The sequence below is a fragment of the Stenella coeruleoalba genome (assembly GCF_951394435.1).
Source record: "Stenella coeruleoalba genome assembly, contig: scaffold_28, whole genome shotgun sequence".
Classification (NCBI taxonomy): Eukaryota; Metazoa; Chordata; class Mammalia; order Artiodactyla; family Delphinidae; genus Stenella; species Stenella coeruleoalba.
Genome location: NW_027645921.1, coordinates 975,738 through 993,279, shown reverse-complemented (window position 1 = coordinate 993,279; position 17,542 = coordinate 975,738). Strand labels below are relative to the sequence as shown.

Below are 17,542 nucleotides of genomic sequence, written 5' to 3'. Positions count from 1 at the left end.
AAGTGAGACTTCATTGTAGTGCAGATTTCCTTTGCAAGCTTGCTTGGTTGGCCAAAAAGGGTGTATGCGTTTTTTCCTGAATATATTCAGGAAAAAACGCATACGCCCTTTTTGGCCAAGTGCATCATTGTGGACGTTCTGCCTCTTTTCCTATGCTTTCAATGCAATTCCAGTCTACCTCCTGAAATCGGTTTCCTGAAATTCTGCCCCGCTTTCAAGTCCTCTTGGCAGCCTTACTTCAGTCTATTTTTGGACGATAGCTGTCATTTATAACTCTGCAGGTTTGTGAATTACAGTGCCCCTGAGCTCCTTTCTTCAACTCGCTTTCTTATGACCTGGCCGCAACACCGCAGGATGTCTTCAGGCCCTAATCTGGTTCTGGCACGGCACGCTGAGCCTTTGGTTGATTCCTCTTCCTGGTGGGAAATGAGAGTTAAATTTGCCCATCCAGACACCTCCAGCTAGTCTCTCATTGGTTCTCGCTATTCCTGTTCATCTTCCACAGAAATTGCAAACTGGGCCAAAGAGGAGGTTAAAGGGACTGACTCTCCAAGTGGGGAGAGTGTTAGTAAAGCGTCTGGAATGTTGCACTCGAGTACCAGGGTACGAAAACTGAGACATATTTGAACACGTCTCCCGACCACATGGTTGATCATACTTGGGTTCCACATGCATGTTTTAGCTGAAGGAAGAATACCTTAAACCTGGAGAGTTGAGACCCGTGTAATAGGAACCATGCAATATGACTTCAAAGGGTCTTCATTTGCTCACCGAACCTCTCCAATCCTATCACTGCTGCGTTTATGCCCCTGTACACATGCTTGACTCTCTTTTGGAGACATAGCAATCCATAGGTTTTACGATACTTACTAGTCAGGTACATTCTTAGGCGTTTAATATGCGGTGTTGAGTCCCTTTCGTTGAGCAAGGAGTAGCTCTTGTCTATTCCATATTTGACTTAAGGAACTTTATCTGTGCTCATTTCAATCTCTGGTTTTATGCAGCACCCCAACTCACCTTTACCCTTAAGCAAGCATAAGTTGGTTTTCTAAATTTGAGACCCTGTTCTGTTCTGTAATTCAGTTCCTGTGTAGCCAAGTTTCCATTCCGTGTATTACTGATATCTTATGATGTTTCTTTTTCTGTGTGACTTATTTCAGTTAGAATCATCATACCTGAATCCACTCATTGTGATGCTAAGGGCCTGATGACATAGATTTCATTGCTGAGTGATATTGCTTTGTAAGTAAATACCACAACTTCTTTATCCATTTTTCACTTTCTGCGATGTTGAACTTGTACTGTAAACGAGATTCTTGTAAACAGAGGCGTTCCAAACTTTGGGGTGGCTGTGTCTTTTTGATTTTAATTTCCCTAAGCTATAGGACCATAAGTGGCAGTGCCCTAGGCTCTGTTGCTTTGTTTTTTAGATGTTTCAGGAAACACCATACACTTCTCCCGAGTGTCTGTTGGCAATTTACATCCCACCCATCAGCATAACAAGGCTCCCAGTTCTCCATGGCCTGTCCTGCCTTTCTGGATTTTACACTTTTTTCAGATGGCCCTATTGACCGGGGGGAAGTGAGACTTCATTGCAGTGCAGATTTCCTTTGCAAGCTTGCTTGGTTGGCCAAAAAGGGCGTATGCGTTTTTTCCTGAATATATTCAGGAAAAAACGCATACGCCCTTTTTGGCCAAGTGCATCATTGTGGACGTTCTGCCTCTTTTCCTATGCTTTCAATGCAATTTCAGTCTACCTCCTGAAATCGGTTTCCTGCAATTCTGCCCCGCTTTCAAGTCCTCTTGGCAGCCTTACTTCAGTCTATTTTTGACCGATAGCTGTCATTTATAACTCTGCAGGTTTGTGAATTGCAGTGCCCCTGAGCTCCTTTCTTCAACTTGCTTTCTTGTGACCTGGCCGCAACACCGCAGGATGGCTTCAGGCCCTAATCTGGTTCCAGCCCGGCATGCTGAGCCTTTGGTTAATTCCTCTTCCTGGTGGGAAATGAGAGTTAAATTTGCCCGTCCAGACACCTCCAGCTAGCCTCTCATTGGTTCTCGCTATTCCTGTTCATCTTCCGCAGAAATTGCAAACTGGGCCAAACAGGAGGTTAAAGGCGCTGACTCTCCAAGTGGGGAGAGTGTTAGTAAAGCGTCTGGAATGTTGCACCCGAGTACCAGGGGAGGAAAACTGAGACATATTTGAACACGTCTCCCGATCACATGGTTGATCATACTCTGGGTTCCACATGCATGTTTTAGCTGAAGGAAGAATACCTAAAACCTGGGTAGTTGAAACCCGTGGAATGGGTACCATGCAATATGACTTCAAAGGGTCTTCATTTGCTCACCGAACCTCTCCAATCCTATCACTGCTGCGTTTATGCCCCTGTACACATTCTTGATTCTCTTTCGGAGACATAGCAATCTATACGTTTTAAGATACTTACTAGTCAGGTACAATCTTAGACGTTTAATATGCGGTGTTGAGTCCATTTCGTTGAGCAAGGAGTAGCTCTTGTCTATTCCATATTTGGCCTAAGGAACTTTATCTGTGCTCATTTCAATCTCTGGTTTTATGCAGCACCCGAACTCACCTTTCCCCTTAAGCAAGCATAAGTTGGTTTTCTAAATTTGAGACCCTGTTCTGTTCTGTAATTCAGTTCCTGTGTAGCCAAGTTTCCATTCCGTGTATTACTGATATCTTATGATGTTTCTTTTTCTGTGTGACTTATTTCAGTTAGAATCATCATACCTGAATCCACTCATTGTGATTCTAAGGGCCTGATGACACAGATTTCATTGCTGAGTGATATTGCTTTGTAAGTGAATACTACAACTTCTTTATCCATTTTTCACTTTCTGCGATGTTGAACTTGTACTGTAAACGAGGTTCTTGTAAACAGAGCCGTTCCAAACTTTGGGGTGGCTGTGTCTTTTTGATTTTAATTTCCCTAAGCTATAGGACCATAAGTGGAAGTGCCCTAGGTTCTGTTGCTTTGTTTTTTAGATGTTTCAGGAAACAACATACACTTCTCCCGAGTGGTTTTTGGCAATTTACATCCCGCCCATCAGCATAACAAGGCTCCCAGTTCTCCATGGCCTGTCCTGCCTTTCTGGATTTTACACTTTTTTCAGATGGCCCTTTTGACCGGGGGGAAGTGAGACTTCATTGTAGTGCAGATTTCCTTTGCAAGCTTGCTTGGTTGGCCAAAAAGGGCGTATGCGTTTTTTCCTGAATATATTCAGGAAAAAACGCATACGCCCTTTTTGGCCAAGTGCATCATTGTGGACGTTCTGCCTCTTTTCCTATGCTTTCAATGCAATTCCAGTCTACCTCCTGAAATCGGTTTCCTGCAATTCTGCCCCGCTTTCAAGTCCTCTTGGCAGCCTTACTTCAGTATATTTTTGGACGATAGCTGTCATTTATAACTCTGCAGGTTTGTGAATTACAGTGCCCCTGAGCTCCTTTCTTCAAATCGCTTTCTTTTGAGCTGGCCGCAACACCGCAGGATGGCTTAAGGCCCTAATCTGGTTCCGGTACGGCACGCTGAGCCTTTGGTTATTTCCTCTTCCTGTTGGGAAATGAGAGTTAAATTTGCCCGTCCAGACACCTCCAGCTAGCCTCTCATTGGTTCTCGCTATTCCTGTTCATCTTCCGCAGAAATTGCAAACTGTGCCAAACAGGAGGTTAAAGGCGCTGACTCTCCAAGTGGGGAGAGTGTTAGTAAAGCGTCTGGAATGTTGCACCCGAGTACCAGGGGAGGAAAACTGAGACATATTTGAACACGTCTCCCGATCACATGGTTGATCATACTCTGGGTTCCACATGCATGTTTTATCTGAAGGAAGAATACCTAACACCTGGGTAGTTGAAACCCGTGGAATGGGTACCATGCAATATGACTTCAAAGGGTCTTCATTTGCTCACCGAACTTCTCCAATCCTATCACTGCTGTGTTTATGCCCCTGTACACATGCTTGATTCTCTTTCGGAGACATAGCAATCCATAGGTTTTAAGATACTTACTAGTCAGGTACATTCTTAGGCGTTTAATATGCGGTGTTGAGTCCATTTCGTTGAGCAAGGAGTAGCTCTTGTCTATTCCATATTTGGCTTAAGGAACTTTATCTGTGCTCATTTCAATCTCTGGTTTTATGCAGCACCCCAACTCACCTTTACCCTTAAGCAAGCATAAGTTGGTTTTCTAAATTTGAGACCCTGTTCTGTTTTGGAATTCAGTTCCTGTGTAGCCAAGTTTACATTCCGTGTATTAGTGATATCTTATGATGTTTCTTTTTCTGTGTGACTTATTTCAGTTAGAATCATCATACCTGAATCCACTCATTGTGATTCTAATGGCCTGATGACACAGATTTCATTGCTGAGTGATATTGCTTTGTAAGTGAATACTACAACTTCTTTATCCATTTTTCACTTTCTGCGATGTTGAACTTGTACTGTAAACGAGGTTCTTGTAAACAGAGCCGTTCCAAACTTTGGGGTGGCTGTGTCTTTTTGATTTTAATTTCCCTAAGCTATAGGACCATAAGTAGAAGTGCCCTAGGTTCTGTTGCTTTGTTTTTTAGATGTTTCAGGAAACACCATACACTTCTCCCGAGTGGTTGTTGGCAATTTACATCCCGCCCATCAGCATAACAAGGCTCCCAGTTCTCCATGGCCTGTCCTGCCTTTCTGGATTTTACACTTTTTTCAGATGGCCCTTTTCACCGGGGGGAAGTGAGACTTCATTGCAGTGCAGATTTCCTTTGCAAGCTTGCTTGGTTGGCCAAAAAGGGCGTATGCGTTTTTTCCTGAATATATTCAGGAAAAAACACATACGCCCTTTTTGGCCAAGTGCATCATTGTGGACGTTCTGCCTCTTTTCCTATGCTTTCAATGCAATTCCAGTCTACATCCTGAAATCGGTTTCCTGCAATTCTGCCCCGCTTTCAAGTCCTCTTGGCAGCCTTACTTCCGTCTATTTTTGGACGATAGCTGTCATTTATAACTCTGCAGGTTTGTGAATTTCAGTGTCCCTGAGCTCCTTTCTTCAACTCGCTTTCTTTTGAGCTGGCCGCAACACCGCAGGATGGCTTCAGGCCCTAATCTGGTTCTGGTACGGCACGCTGAGCCTTTGGTTAATTCCTCTTCCTGGTGGGAAATGAGAGTTAAATTTGCCCGTCCAGACACCTCCAGCTAGTCTCTCATTGGTTCTCGCTATTCCTGTTCATCTTCCGCAGAAATTGCAAACTGGGCCAAACAGGAGGTTAAAGGCGCTGACTCTCCAAGTGGGGAGAGTGTTAGTAAAGCGTCTGGAATGTTGCACCCGAGTACCAGGGGAGGAAACTGAGACATATTTGAACACGTCTCCCGTTCACATGGTTGATCATACTTGGGTTCCACATGCATGTTTTAGCTGAAGGAAGAATACCTTAAACCTGGAGAGTTCAGACCCGTGTAATGGGTACCATGAAATATGACTTCAAAGGGTCTTCATTTGCTCACCGAACCTCTCCAATCCTATCACTGCCGCGTTTATGCCCCTGTACACATGCTTGATTCTCTTTCGGAGACATAGCAATCCATAGGTTTTAAGATACTTACTAGTCAGGTACATTCTTAGGCGTTTAATATGGGGTGTTGAGTCCATTTCGTTGAGCAAGGAGTAGCTCTTGTCTATTCCATATTTGACTTAAGGAACTTTATCTGTGCTCATTTCAATCTCTGGTTTTATGCAGCACCCCAACGCACCTTTACCCTTAAGCAAGCATAAGTTGGTTTTCTAAATTTGAGACCCTGTTCTGTTCTGTAATTCAGTTCCTGTGTAGCCAAGTTTACATTCCGTGTATTACTGATATCTTATGATGTTTCTTTTTCTGTGTGACTTATTTCAGTTAGAATCATCATACCTGAATCCACTCATTGTGATGCTAAGGGCCTGATGACATAGATTTCATTGCTGAGTGATATTGCTTTGTAAGTAAATACCACAACTTCTTTATCCATTTTTCACTTTCTGCGATGTTGAACTTGTACTGTAAACGAGGTTCTTGTAAACAGAGGCGTCCCAAACTTTGGGGTGGCTGTGTCTTTCTGATTTTAATTTCCCTAAGCTATAGGGCCATAAGTGGCAGTGCCCTAGGCTCTGTTGCTTTGTTTTTTAGATGTTTCAGGAAACACCATACACTTCTCCCGAGTGTCTGTTGGCAATTTACATCCCGCCCATCAGCATAACAAGGCTCCCAGTTCTCCATGGCCTGTCCTGCCTTTCTGGATTTTACACTTTTTTCAGATGGCCCTTTTGACCGGGGGGAAGTGAGACTTCATTGTAGTGCAGATTTCCTTTGCAAGCTTGCTTGGTTGGCCAAAAAGGGCGTATGCGTTTTTTCCTGAATATATTCAGGAAAAAACGCATACGCCCTTTTTGGCCAAGTGCATCATTGTGGACGTTCTGCCTCTTTTCCTATGCTTTCAATGCAATTTCAGTCTACCTCCTGAAATCGGTTTCCTGCAATTCTGCCCCGCTTTCAAGTCCTCTTGGCAGCCTTACTTCAGTCTATTTTTGGACGATAGCTGTCATTTATAACTCTGCAGGTTTGTGAATTACAGTGCCCCTGAGCTCCTTTCTTCAACTCGCTTTCTTGTGACCTGGCCGCAACACCGCAGGATGGCTTCAGGCCCTAATCTGGTTCTGGCACGGCACGCTGAGCCTTTGGTTATTTCCACCTCCTGCTGGGAAATGAGAGTTAAATTAGCCCGTCCAGACACCTCCAGCTAGCCTCTCATTGGTTCTCGCTATTCCTGTTCATCTTCCGCAGAAATTGCAAACTGGGCCAAACAGGAGGTTAAAGGCGCTGACTCTCCAAGTGGGGAGAGTGTTAGTAAAGCATCTGGAATGTTGCACCCGAGTACCAGGGGAGGAAAACTGAGACATATTTGAACACGTCTCCCGATCACATGGTTGATCATCTCTGGGTTCCACATGCATGTTTTATCTGAAGGAAGAATACCTAAAACCTGGGTAGTTGAAACCCGTGGAATGGGTACCATGCAATATGACTTCAAAGGGTCTTCATTTGCTTACCGAACCTCTCCAATCCTATCACTGCTGCGTTTATGCCCCTGTACACATGCTTGATTCTCTTTCGGAGACATAGCAATCCATAGGTTTTAAGATACTTACTAGTCAGGTACATTCTTAGGCGTTTAATATGCGGTGTTGAGTCCATTTCGTTGAGCATGGAGTAGCTCTTGTCTATTCCATATTTGACTTAAGGAACTTTATCTGTGCTCATTTCAATCTCTGGTTTTATGCAGCACCCCAACTCACCTTTACCCTTAAGCAAGCATAAGTTGGTTTTCTAAATTTGAGACCCTGTTCTGTTCTGTAATTCAGTTCCTGTGTAGCCAAGTTTACATTCCGTGTATTACTGATATCTTATGATGTTTCTTTTTCTGTGTGACTTACTTCAGTTAGAATCATCATACCTGAATCCACTCATTGTGCTGCTAAGGGCCTGATGACACAGATTTCATTGCTGAGTGATATTGCTTTGTAAGTAAATACCACAACTTCTTTATCCATTTTTCACTTTCTGCGATGTTGAACTTGTACTGTAAACGAGGTTCTTGTAAACAGAGCCGTTCCAAACTTTGGGGTGGCTGTGTCTTTCTGATTTTAATTTCCCTAAGCTATAGGACCATAAGTGGAAGTGCCCTAGGTTCTGTTGCTTTGTTTTTTAGATGTTTCAGGAAACACCATACACTTCTCCCGAGTGGTTGTTGGCAATTTACATCCCGCCCATCAGCATAACAAGGCTCCCAGTTCTCCATGGCCTGTCCTGCCTTTCTGGATTTTACACTTTTTTCAGATGGCCCTTTTGACCGGGGGGAAGTGAGACTTCATTGTAGTGCAGATTTCCTTTGCAAGCTTGCTTGGTTGGCCAAAAAGGGCGTATGCGTTTTTTCCTGAATATATTCAGGAAAAAACGCATACGCCCTTTTTGGCCAAGTGCATCATTGTGGACGTTCTGCCTCTTTTCCTATGCTTTCAATGCAATTCCAGTCTACCTCCTGAAATCGGTTTCCTGCAATTCTGCCCCGCTTTCAAGTCCTCTTGGCAGCCTTACTTCAGTCTATTTTTGGACGATAGCTGTCATTTATAACTCTGCAGGTTTGTGAATTACAGTGCCCCTGAGCTCCTTTCTTCAACTCGCTTTCTTGTGACCTGGCCGCAACACCGCAGGATGGCTTCAGGCCCTAATCTTGTTCCGGCCCGGCATGCTGAGCCTTTGGTTATTTCCTTTTCCTGGTGGGAAATGAGAGTTAAATTTGCCCGTCCAGACACCTCCAGCTAGTCTCTCATTGGTTCTCGCTATTCCTGTTCATCTTTCGCAGAAATTGCAAACTGGGCCAAACAGGAGGTTAAAGGCGCTGACTCTCCAAGTGGGGAGAGTGTTAGTAAAGCGTCTGGAATGTTGTACCCGAGTACCAGGGGAGGAAAACTGAGACATATTTGAACACATCTCCCGTTCACATGGTTGATCATACTTGGGTTCCACATGCATGTTTTAGCTGAAGGAAGAATACCTTAAACCTGGAGAGTTAAGACCCGTGTAATGGGTACCATGCAATATGACTTCAAAGGGTCTTCATTTGCTCACCGAACCTCTCCAATCCTATCACTGCTGCGTTTATGCCCCTGTACACATGCTTGATTCTCTTTCGGAGACATAGCAATCCATAGGTTTTTAAGATACTTACTAGTCAGGTACATTCTTAGGCGTTTAATATGCGGTGTTGAGTCCATTTCGTTGAGCAAGTAGTAGCTCTTGTCTATTCCATATTTGACTTAAGGAACTTTATCTGTGCTCATTTCAATCTCTGGTTTTATGCAGCACCCCAACTCACCTTTACCCTTAAGCAAGCATAAGTTGGTTTTCTAAATTTGAGACCCTGTTCTGTTCTGTAATTCAGTTCCTGTGTAGCCAAGTTTACATTCCGTGTATTACTGATATCTTATGATGTTTCTTTTTCTGTGTGACTTACTTCAGTTAGAATCATCATACCTGAATCCACTCATTGTGCTGCTAAGGGCCTGATGACACAGATTTCATTGCTGAGTGATATTGCTTTGTAAGTATATACCACAACTTCTTTATCCATTTTTCACTTTCTGCGATGTTGAACTTGTACTGTAAACGAGGTTCTTGTAAACGGAGCCGTTCCAAACTTTGGGGTGGCTGTGTCTTTTTGATTTTAATTTCCCTAAGCTATAGGACCATAAGTGGAAGTGCCCTAGGTTCTGTTGCTTTGTTTTTTAGATGTTTCAGGAAACACCATACACTTCTCCCGAGTGGTTGTTGGCAATTTACATCCCGCCCATCAGCATAACAAGGCTCCCAGTTCTCCATGGCCTGTCCTGCCTTTCTGGATTTTACACTTTTTTCAGATGGCCCTTTTGACCGGGGGGAAGTGAGACTTCATTGTAGTGCAGATTTCCTTTGCAAGCTTGCTTGGTTGGCCAAAAAGGGCGTATGCGTTTTTTCCTGAATATATTCAGGAAAAAACGCATACGCCCTTTTTGGCCAAGTGCATCATTGTGGACGTTCTGCCTCTTTTCCTATGCTTTCAATGCAATTCCAGTCTACCTCCTGCAATCGGTTTCCTGCAATTCTGCCCCGCTTTCAAGTCCTCTTGGCCGCCTTACTTCAGTCTATTTTTGGACGATAGCTGTCATTTATAACTCTGCAGGTTTGTGAATTACAGTGCCCCTGAGCTCCTTTCTTCAACTCTCTTTCTTGTGAGCTGGCCGCAACACCGCAGGATGGCTTCAGGCCCTAATCTGGTTCCGGCACGGCACACTGAGCCTTTGGTTATTTCCTCTTCCTGGTGGGAAATGAGAGTTAAATTTGCCCGTCCAGACACCTCCAGCTAGTCTCTCATTGGTTTTCGCTATTCCTGTTCATCTTCCGCAGAAATTGCAAACTGGGCCAAACAGGAGGTTAAAGGCGCTGACTCTCCAAGTGGGGAGAGTGTTAGTAAAGCGTCTGGAATGTTGCACCCGAGTACCAGGGGAGGAAAACTGAGACATATTTGAACACGTCTCCCGTTCACATGGTTGATCATACTTGGGTTCCACATGCATGTTTTAGCTGAAGGAAGAATACCTTAAACCTGGGTATTTGAAACCCGTGGAATGGGTACCATGCAATATGACTTCAAAGGGTCTTCATTTGCTCACTGAACCTCTCCAATCCTATCACTGCTGCGTTTATGCCCCTGTACACATGCTTGATTCTCTTTCGGAGACATAGCAATCCATAGGTTTTAAGATACTTACTAGTCAGGTACATTCTTAGGCGTTTAATATGCGGTGTTGAGTCCATTTCGTTGAGCAAGGAGTAGCTCTTGTCTATTCCATATTTGGCTTAAGGAACTTTATCTGTGCTCATTTCAATCTCTGGTTTTATGCAGCACCCCAACTCACCTTTCCCCTTAAGCAAGCATAAGTTGGTTTTCTAAATTTGAGACCCTGTTCTGTTTTGGAATTCAGTTCCTATGTAGCCAAGTTTACATTCCATGTATTAGTGATATCTTATGATGTTTCTTTTTCTGTGTGACTTATTTCAGTTAGAATCATCATACCTGAATCCACTCATTGTGATGCTAAGGGCCTGATGACACAGATTTCATTGCTGAGTGATATTGCTTTGTAAGTGAATACTACAACTTCTTTATCCATTTTTCACTTTCTGCGATGTTGAACTTGTACTGTAAACGAGGTTCTTGTAAACAGAGCCGTTCCAAACTTTGGGGTGGCTGTGTCTTTTTGATTTTAATTTCCCTAAGCTATAGGACCATAAGTGGAAGTGCCCTAGGCTCTGTTGCTTTGTTTTTTAGATGTTTCAGGAAACACCATACACTTCTCCCAAGTGTCTGTTGGCAATTTACATCCCGCCCATCAGCATAACAAGGCTCCCAGTTCTCCATGGCCTGTTTCCTTTCTGGATTTTACACTTTTTTCAGATGGCCCTTTTGACCGGGGGGAAGTGAGACTTCATTGTAGTGCAGATTTCCTTTGCAAGCTTGCTTGGTTGGCCAAAAAGGGCGTATGCGTTTTTTCCTGAATATATTCAGGAAAAAACGCATACGCCCTTTTTGGCCAAGTGCATCATTGTGGACGTTCTGCCTCTTTTCCTATGCTTTCAATGCAATTCCAGTCTACCTCCTGAAATCGGTTTCCTGCAATTCTGCCCCGCTTTCAAGTCCTCTTGGCAGCCTTACTTCAGTCTATTTTTGGACGATAGCTGTCATTTATAACTCTACAGGTTTGTGAATTACAGTGCCCCTGAGCTCCTTTCTTCAACTCGCTTTCTTGTGACCTGGCCGCAACACCGCAGGATGGCTTCAGGCCCTAATCTGGTTCCGGCCCGGCATGCTGAGCCTTTGGTTAATTCCTCTTCCTGGTGGGAAATGAGAGTTAAATTTGCCCGTCCAGACACCTCCAGCTAGCCTCTCATTGGTTCTCGCTATTCCTGTTCATCTTCCGCAGAAATTGCAAACTGGGCCAAACAGGAGGTTAAAGGCGCTGACTCTCCAAGTGGGGAGAGTGTTAGTAAAGCGTCTGGAATGTTGCACCCGAGTACCAGGGGAGGAAAACTGAGACATATTTGAACACGTCTCCCGTTCACATGGTTGATCATACTTGGGTTCCACATGCATGTTTTAGCTGAAGGAAGAATACCTAAAACCTGGGTAGTTGAAACCCGTGGAATGGGTACCATGCAATATGACTTCAAAGGGTCTTCATTTGCTCACCGAACCTCTCCAATCCTATCACTGCTGCGTTTATGCCCCTGTACACATGCTTGATTCTCTTTCGGAGACATAGCAATCCATAGGTTTTAAGATACTTACTAGTCAGGTACATTCTTAGGCGTTTAATATGCGGTGTTGAGTCCATTTCGTTGAGCAAGGAGTAGCTCTTGTCTATTCCATATTTGGCTTAAGGAACTTTATCTGTGCTCATTTCAATCTCTGGTTTTATGCAGCAACCCAACTCACCTTTCCCCTTAAGCAAGCATAAGTTGGTTTTCTAAATTTGAGACCCTGTTCTGTTTTGGAATTCAGTTCCTGTGTAGCCAAGTTTACATTCCGTGTATTAGGGATATCTTATGATGTTTCTTTTTCTGTGTGACTTATTTCAGTTAGAATCATCGTACCTGAATCTACTCATTATGCTGCTACGGACCTGATGACATAGATTTCATTGCTGAGTGATACTGCATTGTACGTAAGTACCACACGTTCTTTATCCATTTTTCACTTTCTGCGATGTTGAACTTGTACTGTAAACGAGGTTCTTGTAAACAGAGCCGTTCCAAACTTTGGGGTGGCTGTGTCTTTTTGATTTTAATTTCCCTAAGCTATAGGACCATAAGTGGCAGTGCCCTAGGCTCTGTTGCTTTGTTTTTTAGATGTTTCAGGAAACACCATACACTTCTCCCGAGTGGTTGTTGGCAATTTACATCCCACCCATCAGCATAACAAGGCTCCCAGTTCTCCATGACCTGTCCTGCCTTTCTGGATTTTACACTTTTTTCAGATGGCCCTTTTGACCGGGGGGAAGTGAGACTTCATTGTAGTGCAGATTTCCTTTGCAAGCTTGCTTGGTTGGCCAAAAAGGGCGTATGCGTTTTTTCCTGAATATATTCAGGAAAAAACGCATATGCCCTTTTGGGCCAAGTGCATCATTGTGGACGTTCTGCCTCTTTTCCTATGCTTTCAATGCAATTCCAGTCTACCTCCTGAAATCGGTTTCCTGCAATTCTGCCCCGCTTTCAAGTCCTCTTGGCAGCCTTACTTCAGTCTATTTTTGGACGATAGCTGTCATTTATAACTCTGCAGGTTTGTGCATTACAGTGCCCCTGAGCTCCTTTCTTCAACTTGCTTTCTTGTGACCTGGCCGCAACACCGCAGGATGGCTTCAGGCCCTAATCTGGTTCCGGCACGGCACGCTGAGCCTTTGGTTATTTCCTTTTCCTGGTGGGAAATGAGAGTTAAATTTGCCCGTCCTGACACCTCCAGCTAGTCTCTCATTGGTTCTCGCTATTCCTGTTCATCTTCCACAGAAATTGCAAACTGGGCCAAACAGGAGGTTAAAGGCGCTGACTCTCCAAGTGGGGAGAGTGTTAGTAAAGCGTCTGGAATGTTGCACCCAAGTACCAGGCGAGGAAAACTGAGACATATTTGAACACGTCTCCCGTTCACATGGTTGATCATACTTGGGTTCCACATGCATGTTTTAGCTGAAGGAAGAATACCTTAAACCTGGAGAGTTAAGACCCGTGTAATGTGTACCATGCAATATGACTTCAAAGGGTCTTCATTTGCTCACCGAACCTCTCCAATCCTATCACTGCTGCGTTTATGCCCCTGTACACATGCTTGATTCTCTTTCGGAGACATAGCAATCCATAGGTTTTAAGATATTTACTAGTCAGGTACATTCTTAGGCGTTTAATATGCGGTGTTGAGTCCATTTCGTTGAGCAAGGAGTAGCTCTTGTCTATTCCATATTTGACTTAAGGAACTTTATCTGTGCTCATTTCAATCTCTGGTTTTATGCAGCACCCCAACTCACCTTTACCCTTAAGCAAGCATAAGTTGGTTTTCTAAATTTGAGACCCTCTTCTGTTCTGTAATTCAGTTCCTGTGTAGCCAAGTTTACATTCCGTGTATTACTGATATCTTATGATGTTTCTTTTTCTGTGTGACTTACTTCAGTTAGAATCATCATACCTGAATCCACTCATTGTGCTGCTAAGGGCCTGATGACACAGATTTCATTGCTGAGTGATATTGCTTTGTAAGTAAATACCACAACTTCTTTATCCATTTTTCACTTTCTGCGATGTTGAACTTGTACTGTAAACGAGGTTCTTGTAAACAGAGCCGTTCCAAACTTTGGGGTGGCTGTGTCTTTTTGATTTTAATTTCCCTAAGCTATAGGACCATAAGTGGAAGTGCCCTAGGTTCTGTTGCTTTGTTTTTTAGATGTTTCAGGAAACACCATACACTTCTCCCGAGTGTTTGTTGGCAATTTACATCCCGCCCATCAGCATAACAAGGCTCCCAGTTCTCCATGGCCTGTCCTGCCTTTCTGGATTTTACACTTTTTTCAGATGGCCCTTTTGACCGGGGGGGAAGTGAGACTTCATTGTAGTGCAGATTTCCTTTGCAAGCTTGCTTGGTTGGCCAAAAAGGGCGTATGCGTTTTTTCCTGAATATATTCAGGAAAAAACGCATACGCCCTTTTTGGCCAAGTGCATCATTGTGGACGTTCTGCCTCTTTTCCTATGCTTTCAATGCAATTCCAGTCTACCTCCTGAAATCGGTTTCCTGCAATTCTGCCCCGCTTTCAAGTCCTCTTGGCAGCCTTACTTCAGTCTATTTTTGGACGATAGCTGTCATTTATAACTCTGCAGGTTTGTGCATTACAGTGCCCCTGAGCTCCTTTCTTCAACTTGCTTTCTTGTGACCTGGCCGCAACACCGCAGGATGGCTTCAGGCCCTAATCTGGTTCCGGCACGGCACGCTGAGCCTTTGGTTATTTCCTTTTCCTGGTGGGAAATGAGAGTTAAATTTGCCCGTCCTGACACCTCCAGCTAGTCTCTCATTGGTTCTCACTATTCCTGTTCATCTTCCGCAGAAATTGCAAACTGGGCCAAACAGGAGGTTAAAGGCGCTGACTCTCCAAGTGGGGAGAGTGTTAGTAAAGCGTCTGGAATGTTGCACCCGAGTACCAGGGGAGGAAAACTGAGACATATTTGAACACGTCTCCCGTTCACATGGTTGATCATACTTGGGTTCCACATGCATGTTATAGCTGAAGGAAGAATACCTTAAACCTGGGTAGTTGAAACCCGTGGAAAGGGTACCATGCAATATGTCTTCAAAGGGTCTTCATTTGCTCACCGAACCTCTCCAATCCTATCACTGCTGCGTTTATGCCCCTGTACACATGCTTGATTCTCTTTCGGAGACATAGCAATCCATAGGTTTTAAGATATTTACTAGTCAGGTACATTCTTAGGCGTTTAATATGCGGTGTTGAGTCCATTTCGTTGAGCAAGGAGTAGCTCTTGTCTATTCCATATTTGGCTTAAGGAACTTTATCTGTGCTCATTTCAATCTCTGGTTTTATGCAGCAACCCAACTCACCTTTCCTCTTAAGCAAGCATAAGTTGGTTTTCTAAATTTGAGACCCTGTTCTGTTTTGGAATTCAGTTCCTGTGTAGCCAAGTTTACATTCCGTGTATTAGGGATATCTTATGATGTTTCTTTTTCTGTGTGACTTATTTCAGTTAGAATCATCGTACCTGAATCTACTCATTATGCTGCTACGGGCCTGATGACATAGATTTCATTGCTGAGTGATACTGCATTGTACGTAAGTACCACACGTTCTTTATCCATTTTTCACTTTCTGCGATGTTGAACTTGTACTGTAAACGAGGTTCTTGTAAACAGAGCCGTCCCAAACTTTGGGGTGGCTGTGTCTTTTTGATTTTAATTTCCCTAAGCTATAGGACCATAAGTGGAAGTGCCCTAGGCTCTGTTGCTTTGTTTTTTAGATGTTTCAGGAAACACCATACACTTCTCCCGAGTGTCTGTTGGCAATTTACATCCCGCCCATCAGCATAACAAGGCTCCCAGTTCTCCATGGCCTGTCCTGCCTTTCTGGATTTTACACTTTTTTCAGATGGCCCTTTTGACCGGGGGGAAGTGAGACTTCATTGTAGTGCAGATTTCCTTTGCAAGCTTGCTTGGTTGGCCAAAAAGGGCGTATGCGTTTTTTCCTGAATATATTCAGGAAAAAACGCATACGCCCTTTTTGGCCAAGTGCATCATTGTGGACGTTCTGCCTCTTTTCCTATGCTTTCAATGCAATTCCAGTCTACCTCCTGAAATTGGTTTCCTGCAATTCTGCCCCGCTTTCAAGTCCTCTTGGCAGCCTTACTTCAGTTTATTTTTGGACGATAGCTGTCATTTATAACTCTGCAGGTTTGTGAATTACAGTGCCCCTGAGCTCCTTTCTTCAACTCGTTTTCTTGTGAGCTGGCTGCAACACCGCTGGATGGCTTCAGGCCCTAATCTGGTTCCGGCACGGCATGCTGAGCCTTTGGTTATTTCCTCTTTCTGGTGGGAAATGAGAGTTAAATTTGCCCATCCAGACACCTCCAGCTAGTCTCTCATTGGTTCTCCCTATTCCTGTTCATCTTCCACAGAAATTGCAAACGGGGCCAAACAGGAGGTTAAAGGCGCTGACTCTCCAAGTGGGGAGAGTGTTAGTAAAGCGTCTGGAATGTTGCACCCGAGTACCAGGGGAGGAAAACTGAGACATATTTGAACACGTCTCCCGTTCACACGGTTGATCATACTCTGGGTTCCACATGCATGTTTTAGCTGAAGGAAGAATACCTTAAACCTGGAGAGTTGAGACCCGTGTAATGGGTACCATGCAATATGACTTCAAAGGGTCTTCATTTGCTCACGAACCTCTCCAATCCTATCACTGCTGCGTTTATGCCCCTGTACACATGCTTGATTCTCTTTCGGACACATAGCAATCCATAGGTGTTAAGATACTTACTAGACAGGTACATTCTTTGGCGTTTAATATGCGGTGTTGAGTCCATTTCGTTGAGCAAGGAGTAGCTCTTGTCTATTCCATATTTGGCTTAAGGAACTTTATCTGTGCTCATTTCAATCTCTGGTTTTATGCAGCACCCCAACTCACCTTTACCCTTAAGCAAGCATAAGTTGGTTTTCTAAATTTGAGACCCTCTTCTGTTCTGTAATTCAGTTCCTGTGTAGCCAAGTTTACATTCCGTGTATTACTGATATCTTATGATGTTTCTTTTTCTGTGTGACTTATTTCAGTTAGAATCATCATACCTGAATCCACTCATTGTGCTGCTAAGGGCCTGATGACACAGATTTCATTGCTGAGTGATATTGATTTGTAAGTAAATACCACAACTTCTTTATCCATTTTTCACTTTCTGCGATGTTGAACTTGTACTGTAAACGAGGTTCTTGTAAACAGAGCCGTTCCAAACTTTGGGGTGGCTGTGTCTTTTTGATTTTAATTTCCCTAAGCTATAGGACCATAAGTGGAAGTGCCCTAGGTTCTGTTGCTTTGTTTTTTAGATGTTTCAGGAAACACCATACACTTCTCCCGAGTGGTTGTTGGCAATTTACATCCCGCCCATCAGCATAACAAGGCTCCCAGTTCTCCATGACCTGTCCTGCCTTTCTGGATTTTACACTTTTTTCAGATGGCCCTTTTGACCGGGGGGAAGTGAGACTTCATTGTAGTGCAGATTTCCTTTGCAAGCTTGCTTGGTTGGCCAAAAAGGGCGTATGCGTTTTTTCCTGAATATATTCAGGAAAAAACGCATACGCCCTTTTTGGCCAAGTGCATCATTGTGGACGTTCTGCCTCTTTTCCTATGCTTTCAATGCAATTCCA

The 17,542-nt window shown here is 43.8% G+C and overlaps 1 long non-coding RNA gene across 27 annotated transcripts in view; it reads left to right on the top strand.

Moving 5' to 3' along the window:
* Nucleotides 1-17,542, top strand: part of LOC307181468 — a 1,676,472-nt gene that overhangs the window by 1,574,205 nt on the left and 84,725 nt on the right. The window contains exon 3 of one of the 27 annotated variants that reach the window (XR_013826838.1): nt 16,956-17,033. The exons of the other annotated variants lie outside the window; for them this stretch is intronic. This is a non-coding gene — a long non-coding RNA (uncharacterized lncRNA). The remainder of the gene's footprint in view (nt 1-16,955; nt 17,034-17,542) is intronic. 27 annotated transcript variants of the gene reach the window in all.